Raw genomic sequence first — 12,389 nt, 5'->3', positions numbered from 1 at the left:
GCAGGAGCAGAAAACATTCGGACTCTTTACCTGGAAATCCACAGATTTGTTTCCAAAGAGGAAAAATATTAAATTATTTTTCTCTTCTGTCGTCCGACATTCTCTGACATTTTTCAAAACTGGGTGACCCATCCTTCAGAAAGGCCCACTGCTATTTGGGATGCAAACGCATAAATCGGTTCTGCAGAAACCTACTGCAGTCATTGCCGAATCCAACCTCAGGGGAAACCAGGATCAGACAGTGAATCTCTTCACTTTCCAGCAAGAGCAAACCCCTTCTGACTCTATGGGATCTCCCTCATGAAACACTGTGTGGTTGCAGTGATTGTGGAAGAGCAGCCAGGGTGTGCGCAGGTACTGCAAACATCACATCTATTTTTCAGAGATGAACTGAAAAGGACCGCGCCTCGATCACTGATGCTTGCAGACTCGCACGTTGTTTTTCAAGTTGCCTTTACATCACAAAAAGAACTCTTTGCCATTATTATAGAGCAAAGAATAAATTTTCTAAATCGGGGTATTGAAAAGGCCTGAACACGTCATCCCCTACTGACTCATTCTGTTTGGCCTCAGCAGACACTGCTGCCTCTCTTCTGCTCCCTTTTCAGAGCCCTCGAGATTTTTCCATCCTCTCTCTTCCCCTTGGCCTGCCGTGGGCTGTGCTCTGCCGAGACGGTGGAAAAGGCTGCCTGTGCTGCCCGATCTGGATAGCTGCTGCTCTCTTCTCATCAGAGACAGACAAGGCATCTGACTACCAGTCACCCGGTCCTCAACTCCCAAATCCCACCGGCTCGTCTCCGCATGCTCCTTCCTCGTCAGATCTCCAGACATCCCCCAACACCCACGCTTCAGAGTTTTTGACAGCCACGACAACTATGTGCACAACTATACAGCTGTGCGCTTCTTTTGACAGTGTGATGAAAGTGCTGCATACTGTAACTCCCACGTGGGCTGCATGGGCTGAATAACTTCTTATTTCTGATCTTTTTTTACATTCAAGCCAGCACACGAAGTGTGAAGGACTGAATCTACAATGATATAAAAAGAGCATCTGAATATACAGAATATTTTTTTTTATCAAACAAGGAACGGCCTTTGGAAGTGTTCTAGCTAATGTGCCACCTGCCTTTTTACTGAAAGCGAGCAGAAGGCCAGTCTGCTCTTTCTAACACTAGAAGCACAAAAGTAGGACGAATCAGTGTTTCTAAAATCCTAGAGACTACTGACAGTGGTTGGACTTTTTTTTTCCTCATTTTGACTGTGACATCTGAATGAAACCAGGCTGAGAGACATATTCACACGAAATTCAAGTAGGTAGCTGCGTCAGCATGTGTAGGTTGCAAAGGAATAGGTACAGGTTTATTCTAGTCTGAAAAGAAAAGAGACGTAACGTTTTGGCTGTTGAGCTTTCTCTTTTCAGACTAGAATAAACCTGTACCTGTTCCTCTGCTGTCCACATGAAATGAAAACACCCCGATGCATTAAATGAAGGATAATTTAAGTATGGCAGAGGAGTAAAGAACAAAAAAACTAATTTCTGCATCCCAGTAAAAGCATTGAGCAAATGCAGCCACAGGAAATTCTAGTTTTCATTACCACTATAGACAGACGTTCCATTTTTAATTTTCGCTTGATCAGTTCACAGGGATTGCCCTGTACATACGTCATAGCAGAACTTTTTGTAAATGCTTCGAAAAACAATTCTAATCATTTTACCTTGAAAAATAAAATTTGATTTTATTTGATCAGTTACTGTTTTTGTGGAGCTATCATGTTTTTATTTCACTGATTTAGATGCTCATATCTGTCGGTACAGCCCTGCCCTACATAACAAGATCTGAAGAAATGCATCTGCAGTAATAAATTGGTCTAGACTTCAGGATGTTTTGCTAACTGCCCCACGGGGCCCTGGCATTGGAGTAACCTAGTGGAAGACCCGATTCTTAACAGATAAATGACCCTTGCTGAGGGAGGGGAGAGTTCTGTTCCAGCCAGTGCTCCTTGTATTCAATACAATATGTTGCAGACACCAAGAGCGCATCTTTTTACAGGCGCACTTTCTGTACAGTAACATGAAACTAAGATACAATGATTTTCAGTTTTGTGTGCCAAAAAACACCCCCACACTGCATACAAATATGAAGATGGTGACTCAAAAAGGATAAAAATCAATGACCATGTATGCCATTTATCGTGTATTGATACAAAGAATACACATCCATCCATTTTCTAACTGTTTCACCCAATTTAGGGTCACAGGGAGGCAAGAGCCTATCCCAGCAAGCAACGGGCACAAGGCAGAGCACACCCTGGGTAGGACGCCAGTCCACTGTAGGGCAGATACAGACACAGACATGTTCTCACTGACCCCAGGGCCAATTCTCCCAGAAGTTAATTAGCCTACTGTACTAGTATGTCGTTGGACCGTGGGAGGAAACCAGAGCACCCAGAGCAAACCCACGCATACGTGTGGAGAACATACAAACTCCATGCAGATAACGATCCAGGTCCAGAATTGAACCCCGGGCCCCAGCGCTGCAAGGCAGCAATGCCAACCACTGCGCCATTGTGGCACGCAAAAAATCTGAACTTTTTCAGAAATATCACTAGGCTTGCTATTGCATCATGACAGACCCCATTCGTTTGTAATTACACAGATGATCATGGCAAGATAAGACTACTGCAATTGGTCTGTACGCAGAAAAAAAAAGACCTTGAATTGTAATTACATTCAGATACTTGGCAAGTACCAAAGTATTTTATGTGAAGAGCAACTCACTTAAAACAAAGGAAGGATAGGGCAGGGGCATTTTCATTACTTTAAAGAACTAAGATCATAAAGGGAAAAAAAAGCTCAAAAGAGCTCCGTAACTTTTGTATCCTTCTTTGCACAATGTCTTCTCATCTTAGTCTCGTGAAATTTGTCTTCATCAACAACATGGGCGTCATTAAAAATGCTAACACTTGTTTGAGAGACGTCTATAGGAGCACAGGCCAGCCACTGACAAACACTGGAAGGTCCTGTGACAGTGCTCACACCTCATGTAAGGCAGGCAACATCAGAACTTTTACAACACACCTATTAGTATAGCCTCAATAGATCTGACTGATTTGCAATTTGGACATAATCTTAAAAAAGAAATACAAATGTATCTGTTAACTCCATTTTGTCTTTAATTATAATCCATAACACAAGCTTGAAGAAGTTCGTTTTGAAATACAGCATAAACTAAATTTAAATGCTGAACAAATCGCAGAACCAGTAAGTAATACTTTGTGCTGTTGCTCTCAGAATAACTCCATTCAAATTCTAGTGAGTCATTACACGCCTGCCACAATAATTTTCTATCCATCCCCTGTGACAATCCAAAAACTATTTTTGGGGAGATTATGGGCTCCAATAAATTAAAAGCCTGTGTCCTAAATCTCTGGCTCATGACAGTGCTAGCTGGGTTTGCCACAGTTTTCTGGGGGTATCAGACAAGTAGTGTTGATGTGTAACATCAGTGGAAATTACTTATTTCAGCTTTCTATTGAGTCAGCAATCATCTCTTGTCAGATATCAAAGCAAGAGCAGAAATAAATCAATTTCAAAATGTAGTATTTAGTAGAGTGGCATTTCAAAATCTGAAAAACTAAAATATTTTTAATCACAGTTATTAAATTTCCCTTTTCATTATTCCTTGGCATGCCCACTTAAAATATCCTCCACCTGATTTCTTCTGGTCTCTGCAGGACTTGTATTTGCACACTTTTCAAAGCTTCACTTTATCCTCATCACTAAACCACAACTGAGATGTATTGTAGATTGTGCACATAAACCTTGCTGGTATTCTGGAGTGGAGTGTCCAGAAAAAGCGCTATATAAGTGTAAGCAATTATTATTATTATTATTATTATTATTATTATTATTATTATTATTCTGAAGAAAACGGATGGTATTCATAAAACCTTCTGTCTGCCTTACCATGGGAATAAAGGCTATTCTCTTCATGCTGTGCCTTTGCAGTTCATAAGCAGTTTACTCACATACAGTAGGAGATGCTTTCATGTGAAGTATGCAATATGGTCAAAATGCCCATTTTCTCTCATTTAAGTGCATCAAAAATGATTCATTCAATGATTCACAAAAAAGTGTTGGTGATGATAATTTTGTCAATGTCGAGGCATATGTGTTGTTGTGCCAGGATTATATTATAGTGAAATCTAGGAGCATTTTTTGTTTTTATTTCTAATGGTACCATAGGCACAAGCTAACGTGACTGAGATAGTAAAGGGAGCTCAGTCCCATGAGGTTTAAGGATTTATTTAGAATCTCCAGTTTGAAGGTAGACATTGACAAATCAAATTGGGATTTCTCCCTTTCTGATCACAAACAAGAAACAACAACTTTAACTCTCTCTCATGAGGTGCACAGAGAAACAAACTTTGCAGAGTTGTGCTGTGCTTCTTTGGCACAGAGACCCTTGGAATTCCATTCCAGGATGCACCTACTGTCAATATTTAGAGAATATCTTATGCTTCCATTGCTTATAGTGCCACCACAGTCCATCTATCTGTTATTGATGTGTTAATTACATTTGTTCTTTTTCAATATTATGGATCACTTGTAGAATATTGTCAGTGCCCAGAATACCAGTTTAACTTTGACAGAGAGGCTCAAGTATATTATATTTCAAAAGCACATTGGCTATTTTTTTGTAACCTGTTACCTGTTTTGTTGCCTCTTTCAAATTATATATTTTTATTTCAGTGGCAGAGAAGATTCCTGAGGTGTGTTTGTCAACTGTACCCATCTCCCTTGTTGACCTCCTGATGTGGCTCCAACATGGTGTTGAAAGGCTTTCTGATTCAGAAAAGTCATGCGTTTGTGCGTCTTTTATCAGTTCATTTTCCTTACATTCCCGGCATTGTTTTTCATTTTTCATTTCTGTTCTGACAAACGGACAGCATGGCGGCACAGTGGTCAGCAGTGCTGCCTCACAGCGCTGGGGCCCTTGGTTCAATTCCAGACAGGGGTGCTCTCTGTGTGGAGTTTGAATGTTCTCGGGGTTCACGAGTTCTCCCCAGGTGCTCCGGTTTCCTCCCTCAGTCCAAGAACACACTGGTAGGTTGATTGACTTCTGGAAGCACTGTCCCTGGTGTGAGGGAGTGTGTTTTTGTCTGTGTTTGTCCTGGGATTTCCTGGCATTCCATCCGGGGGTACCCCGCCTCGTGCCTGTTGCTTTCTGGGAGAGGCTCCGGCTCAACCATGACCCTGATTGGATGGGGAAGTTAGAAAATGGCTGGATGGGAGTTTACAAAAAGTTTCCACCACCAAAGTGCTTTTTTAAAATTCCATATAAAGCTGTCACAGTGGTTACACAGGGTGGTAGGGACTTATCTATCTTCCTATCTATTTTATAAATTACCACCAGTTAAACCCTCCCTTCGAGAAAAAAATCCAACATCTCTCTGTTAATTCATCTTTAAAGAAAGCAAAATTCCAATGCAAGCAGTTCTAGAAATTCAGGAAAGTCAAGGAATGACTAATCCATCTACTGTATAACAACAAAAGTCTCATTAAGCTGACAAAAAAATAATCAAGGCACCCAAACTCACTCAGCAGCCCACTCAATGTAAAATAAGATGCGTGTTATGAACAAAAGCACATTTGTACAGTAAAACAGATGGGAAATTTATGAGAGTTCTGGAGGATTATTATATTTATGGTCTTACATTTAATCTTGAGTGTATGAAGTGAAGCATCCCTTAGATTTGTCTCCACAGCTCCAAACTAAATACCCTTCAAGTAGTCAGTAGAGCAGATGTCTGGAAAAACACAACATCAATTACAAAATGACTTATCCTTCAGTTTTTCACTGAACTGGATGCAAAGCCAGTGACCTACAGTTCTGAACGGAAATCACTCCTGACAAAACCTTACTAACACTATCAATCTGCAAAGTGTTCTGGGCATTAACGCTGTGTTTGAATGGAAGACTAAAACGGCAGAAACAGGTTTACTAGATTATCTATTTTATCTTAACAGCGATGCCACTGGGCGCATTCCTGGGGGACATGGGCCGTGCCGCTTTAATCTGAAATCATACACCGTTCTCTTTCACCTCTGCTGTACTTCTCTTCCGCACGTCCGTACAGCATTCGCATTTTCAAAACTGCTGCATTTCAGTGTAAATAAAACTCTGAATTTGACTAGCCCAGAGCATTCTTTCATTCCTTCATTCCTGAGCTTGTACTTGCCGCCATGATAAAAAGAAAAACCAGACCCCGTTCCCCAGGGATCAGGTTTTTTGCGACATTAGCTCCTCTCCCCACTTGAGCCTATAAAACCCACTTGTATTTTTCGTTAAGATCGGCGGAATTTTGGCTGAAATTTCATCCCCGTACCACTGAAATTATTAAATGCAACTTGAAAGAGAAAAATTAATGCTTCTTTCATCCGACCAGTATTGATCCTGGCTCCCGTTTCTAACACTTTTAAGTGTTGGCCCCAGACCTAAAAAATCCCACATGATTCATTTTTAATTGCGCACGTCAGAAAAGACGGCAGGGCTTTGCGCAGATGCTCGTCAGCTGGGGCGCTAAGAAGCACGTGCACTTGCCACGACCCCGAGACTTGCATCTCCGGTCCCCAACAGGCTCCCCCAGTCAAGGCCTCCGCGCTGGACCGGCGCTCGTTACAGCTCCAGTCATCCCGCTGCAGCCTAGTAACAGCTCCTCTCTGGCGCACGCCGGCTCTCAGAAGGAGACTTTCTTCCCCAGTCAACACCGGCACTGCAGGTCTGCCTCGCAGCTTCTCGTTCAGGGTTCAGAGTCCGCGGGGGGTTCAGGAGGACCCCCGAATAGTACCCTCTGTTCACCCCCCTCGCTGTTATAGTGTCCTATTACTCTTCTGCCAGATAACCATTATTACACACCCCGGTGGACTTGCCTTTCTGTGGGTGCTGCCTCATACAGAAATGCACACAAATGCCCACCTCCCACCCTCCACCACCTTTAAAAAGACAACTAGAATCAATTTTTTTTTCCAACTGACGGCAAGCAATGTGATACCTCATATCATTACAACACAAACCCCAGGCTCTCTGTTCTTTAGCACACAGCCTATAATTTGCGTCGCAGAACAAAATCCAAGGACTCTACAGTAGGTACTCATTCATCACTGATATGGAACAGCAAGCTCTGAGGCTTGCTGTTTGAAAAAGAAACTAAAACATTCTTAAGCGAATTACAGCAGACAGGTTACAAAATGCAAAGTTTATTAGGGATAAAAAGAGAAAAATGTCTTCCTCATACAAGCCTGTAATATCACAAAAGACCAGAACATTTGTCTGGCGACAGACTTATAACAAACCCAAGACAGCTGTCCTTTCAGAGAGGGTATACTTCAGTATGCAGGTCATCATGGGCGAAGCCAAAAGGGTCCTTTGAATAGCTATCATACAAGGTCACGATGTAAGAAAAATAAAAATATTTCAGCTCAGGAGTCCAGGAGGTGTTTGACACACCCACATATCAACATTAGGCCACTTCACTGCCATGACCAGCCACAACACCCACACTTACTTTTAATACAATCATCACTGCACGACTGCATACAGTTACAGAGAACTGTTCCAACATGGAGCTTCAACAGCCTCTATAACCTGTCCTGTTCTGACCTACACCGTTCCCGGTCATGGGGGTTGAAGTAGAGGGTGTTTTGGAAACTGAGGACTGAGAGCATCAACAGCTTCTAACAAATATCTAAAAAAGATTCTTCAATTAAAGTCATCAATGAGCACCGGTGACGGATATCTCATTTGGAAAAACCAAAGGTCACCCATCATTCTAGATGGGCCGACATCTGAAATTCCTCACTGCTGGGCAAGTTTGTCTTCACAATTTCAATGAGCAAAAATTTGCAGATGGAGCTTTTCTTACCAAAAGCTGTGGTATGCAGGCTTCAGATTCTTCTTGAAATGCCCCCTGGAAAAAAAGTCAAATAAGTCTTTAAAAATTATGAAGAGGAATTTCTATTTAATGTGGTCTATGAGCTGAAGGATAGTTCAGAACACAGTACAGCATCACAATATATTCTTGCTTTTCTCCTTAAATATGTCAAACCTGAGCACGTACTGATCAGATTTGCAAGTTAATATTTATTATATATAATGAACTACATCAAAACTGATTCCCCAGCAAAACACATTTGTTTACGGCATCCTACCTGTATCACACAACCCTGCCCAGTTCCTAAAAACCATTATGGATGAAATCAAAACTAAACAAAGCAAACAGAATGCTGACTGGCTGTGCAGGCTTCTTCAGACACATTACGGCCTGAAACTCTGGGGACAGCAGCCCACAAGAATAAAAATAAAACTGTACAGTACAGTATGTCAGTTATAACCTCATGCACAAGTGTAGCAAATCTAGGGGCGTCATGAATATAAAATCATTAGTCACAGTATTGCTAAGATGCTTCATCATTAATGAGCCTGTTTTGCATGGAAAGTTATTCATTCCGCAGTGTGTACAGCCCCTGGGAAGTTGCGACTGGGGTAATAAGGGCACTTGGCCCATGGGGTGTCCCAGTAGAGGAGGGCCGGCCCATCTGAGGGTGACAGCAGGAGAGCGACCTCGATAATGAATTTCTACAGGAGGTGCCACTTACCCACTGCACTGGCTCCAGGACGCCCTTGTTAATCGTACAGATGTTTGCTGAGAGATAAGCACCTAATGAAGAGACCTGCTGGAGTGATTAGCCCAGACAGCTTGCAATAATGACACAGGGTTGGGACGTGGTGAGGTAGACTAGATTCCTTTTGCGAACAGATACGTCTTTAGCACAAAAAACACTTCCTGTTGACTGATCGCCAGTTATGTTTCAATTCTGCTCTTTTCTCTTCATGCAAAGAGTGACACATCACAACCCATCTTCGCGGCACTGGAAGAACTCCAGTATTTAAGGAAAGAACCTGAAAAATCATATCCTTAAAATTGTTCTGTGGTCTGTTAGTGAGCAAAGTGCAAAGATGCACAGTGCACAGCACATGAAACCAGATTTCTGAGTCATTCCCCTGGTGCTCTATTCCCTGCCCTTGAGCATCAATACACTTAGAGAAGAAAAACCATCCAAGTGACACTTGACTTTGCCTCCAGACATGTGTTTAACCTACAGATAACTTCAGCTCCAGAGCAGTGAAGCAAACACATATTCTCTTGTAATGAACAAGTCAAGCAAATGGAAACGGGCTCATTATCTGTACCATTTGCTGTGACCTCTCATGTTGCTTTGCGTTGAGTATAATGGAGAATTGTGATCCACTGAGGACGGGGTGAGTCTAGCTTCAGTACTTCAGGACAGAGTGGCTACTGACTCTCCTGTACCTGTACAGTGCAGCTCCCTGACCCCCCTTCCATCAGCACAATGTGGGCGAGCTGCTGGTGCTGTGCTCTGTGGCCGTGTGTGGGTGCATTTGAGAGTCCGTCTGAGGGGATCTTGTTTCCATTGGTTGGTCTTCAGTATAGGGTGGACTGGGTTAGCCCAATGTTAACAAAGGAGTGTCCCGGTTGCAAAGCTGCAGGAGATAGCAGAACCAGCCAAGTCCAGCTTTAGCACTACATCCTCTCTATTCACACTAAACCCCACAAGCTTCAACTGCCTGTGTTAAACACACCACAACAGCACAACACATGCACTGTATCTGAATTACCCATGGATTTACCATGGGGATAAGTACTGTAAGCAGTTAGCCAGCAGCCATATCACCCTGCAACTCACAACTGGCAACCCACTGAAGCTAAGCAGGTGTGAGCCTGGTCAGTACCTGGATGGGAGACCTCCTGGGAAAAACTAAGGTTGCTAGTTGTTAGTGGGGCCAGCAGGGGGCGCTCACCCTGCGGCTCATGTGGGTCCTAATGCCCCAGTGTAGTGACAGGGACACTATACTGTAAACAGCCGCCGTCCTTTGGATGAGATGTAAAACCGAGGTCCTGACTCTCTGTGGTCATTAAAAATCCCAGGGCATTTCTTGAAAAGAGTAGGGGTGTACCCCGGCGTCTTGGCCAAATTTCCCATCGGCCTTTATCAATCATGGCCTCCTAACAATCCTAACAACTGGCTTCATCACTCTGCTCTCCTCCCCACTGATAGCTGGTGTGTGGTGAGAGTACTGGTTCACTATGGCTGCCGTCGCATCATCCAGGTGGGGCTGCACATTGGTGGTGGTGGAGGGGATCCCCATTACCTGTAAAGCGCTTTGAGTGTCCAGAAAAGCGCTATATAAGTGTAAGCAATTATTATTATTATTACAAAGTAAAATGACTGGAAACCAATACCTTTATCATGGCGATCTTACGTCGCAAAGTTTACAGCAGTTTTAACTTTTCTTTTGAACACATGTACCGTGATATTGATGACAGGAGTGGATTGTTTGTAGTATATTCTGGTAAGGATCATATAGTTCCGTTACTAAGGCAGCTGTGCCAATATGAGAGCAGGACAATCACAACATTTTCCATATTTTTGTCTAACTACAAAACCAGCACTATTCTTGTAGAAATTACAGCTTTGATGCTGTATTTGTGCTGCTGGATCGGAGAAAGTGGCGAGAACGGTCTTGTCCTGAGTCTCATGTCAATGTCATTGTCTACCCTGACCTCTACAAAATGTGTGCACATTTCTTCAGTCTGGATTTCAAAGCCATCTAAATAACTCCCAAAGCCCGTATGCATTTTGGAAACAATTGTTAACAATGATCGCAGAGAGGAAGAATGAAAAACAGAAGTAGAAGAATAACAGCCTGTTGGAAAAGCATGTCATGACTCCTGTTTTCTTGTGGTTCCAAGCGGCTGACAGTGGGACAATGGCAGGGTGACAGGTTTGCTGGGGAAGCCATCATTACTGTGTGTTAACTGGCTAATCAAGAGCCATCAGGGAGAAGGACAGCGATGAGCAGTGTTACTGTAACTCTGGGCTGTGGGTGTGTGGACGTCTGATTGGGCAGCCTGGGCCAGCCTGTGGTGCACAACTGAGAACACAAAAATGAAGCCAAAATCTAAAGATAAAGACATCAGGTAATCTGGATTTTAAAGCCCCCCTTGAAACATGATAAAAGAAAAGACTACATCTTATGCAGTCAATGGGAGAGGGTGAAAAGCTTTGATTCTTGGACTGGCTCTCCAGAGCAGAATACCACAGGATAATCATGATCTCTGCAGTAGAAAACAATAAAAAATGATATCTGCTCCGTAGTGGGGAATAACATGTACACAAACCTTCATGGAGAGAAATCTCAAGAGGAAAAAGAAAGGGACACTCAGAGAACAGGTTTACAGTAAAAATGGAAGAAGGAAACTCAGGCCTGTCCCTCTCTTCTTCCGGAGACAAGGTCAAAGGTTTTATCTGTGCTTCACGTAGCATGAAGCAGGTAGCCTCTTAGAGAAATCAGAAGCTGCAGCAGCAACTCGTATCCATGCTTTTGAGAAAGAAAGCTAGAGGACAGAGAAAGGTGCAGTTTCCGCTAGGGAGCCTCTCTGAGGCAAAGTGCAGTACAAATGAGCAGAAATCATAGTTTGCAGCCTTTTGCACCCTAAACTGCATCGCCCCAGCCAGCATGCAGTCACTGAACTTTGGGATCTCACCCTAAATATTATCACTCAACTTCACTGAGGCCTCCCCACACAGGAAACACAGTTAGATTCAATTTAAAATGCAAATACTTTAGACCAATTCTTCCCTGCTTAACAGGATCAATCCTCAAGAAAAGTTTTTTTTTTTCCTTGATGCACAAACCTCAGTCCTCACAAAAAGCTATACAGTATAACAAATTGATTATTTCCAGTGACTCCACTGCTGCAGATAAGAAAGCTCGCCTCAGGAACAAGCTGATGCAGCATTTTTGTCAATATCCTTCCTGAACATGGTGTACAAGATTACAGGTAGCTGACAAAAAAAATAACTTCTCTTGTAAATTTTAATTACAGTTGCGCCTGAAGAGATACAAATGCATCGTTTGCATTATTCATTTCAGGCCAAGATTTTTCCTGATGAGCCGGTAATCATTTTCTTAACCACAAATCAGCCTTTTTGCCTATTGCAGTGAGTTTAACTGGAAAGCCATGAAGATGGCGGTTGAGGCTTGATTTCGATTTTTAAGAACTTTATTTTCTTTTCACAAAAAAAAATTCAGTACATCACAAATTAGAAAGCTTTACATTAATATACATACTTAAAACAGTATATATGATCACATCTCATTACATTTTGACACGGTACCAGTTACATAGCAACAATTTCTTTTTTTTCTGGTGCAAATCACATTCTTAGTTAAAAATGATAATATTTCTCACAGTTTCTTGAGATATTGACCTATGCCCTCTATTTCCCACAGATTTTCTGC

The 12,389-nt window shown here is 42.4% G+C and overlaps 1 protein-coding gene across 5 annotated transcripts in view; it reads right to left on the bottom strand.

Annotated features, from left to right (window-relative positions):
* apba2b (amyloid beta (A4) precursor protein-binding, family A, member 2b) overlaps positions 1 to 12,389 on the bottom strand; it is an 88,430-nt gene that overhangs the window by 55,465 nt on the left and 20,576 nt on the right. For 3 of the 5 annotated variants that reach the window (XM_069190540.1, XM_069190543.1, XM_069190544.1), the window contains exon 2: positions 7,927 to 7,971. The exons of the other annotated variants lie outside the window; for them this stretch is intronic. The gene's annotated coding sequence lies outside the window, so the exon portion shown is untranslated. The remainder of the gene's footprint in view (positions 1 to 7,926; positions 7,972 to 12,389) is intronic. 5 annotated transcript variants of the gene reach the window in all.

This window comes from Lepisosteus oculatus, chromosome 5 (assembly GCF_040954835.1).
Source record: "Lepisosteus oculatus isolate fLepOcu1 chromosome 5, fLepOcu1.hap2, whole genome shotgun sequence".
Lineage (NCBI taxonomy): Eukaryota > Metazoa > Chordata > Actinopteri > Semionotiformes > Lepisosteidae > Lepisosteus > Lepisosteus oculatus.
The sequence above is the reverse complement of the archived record's forward strand: the minus strand, read 5'-3'. Positions and strand labels throughout refer to the sequence as shown.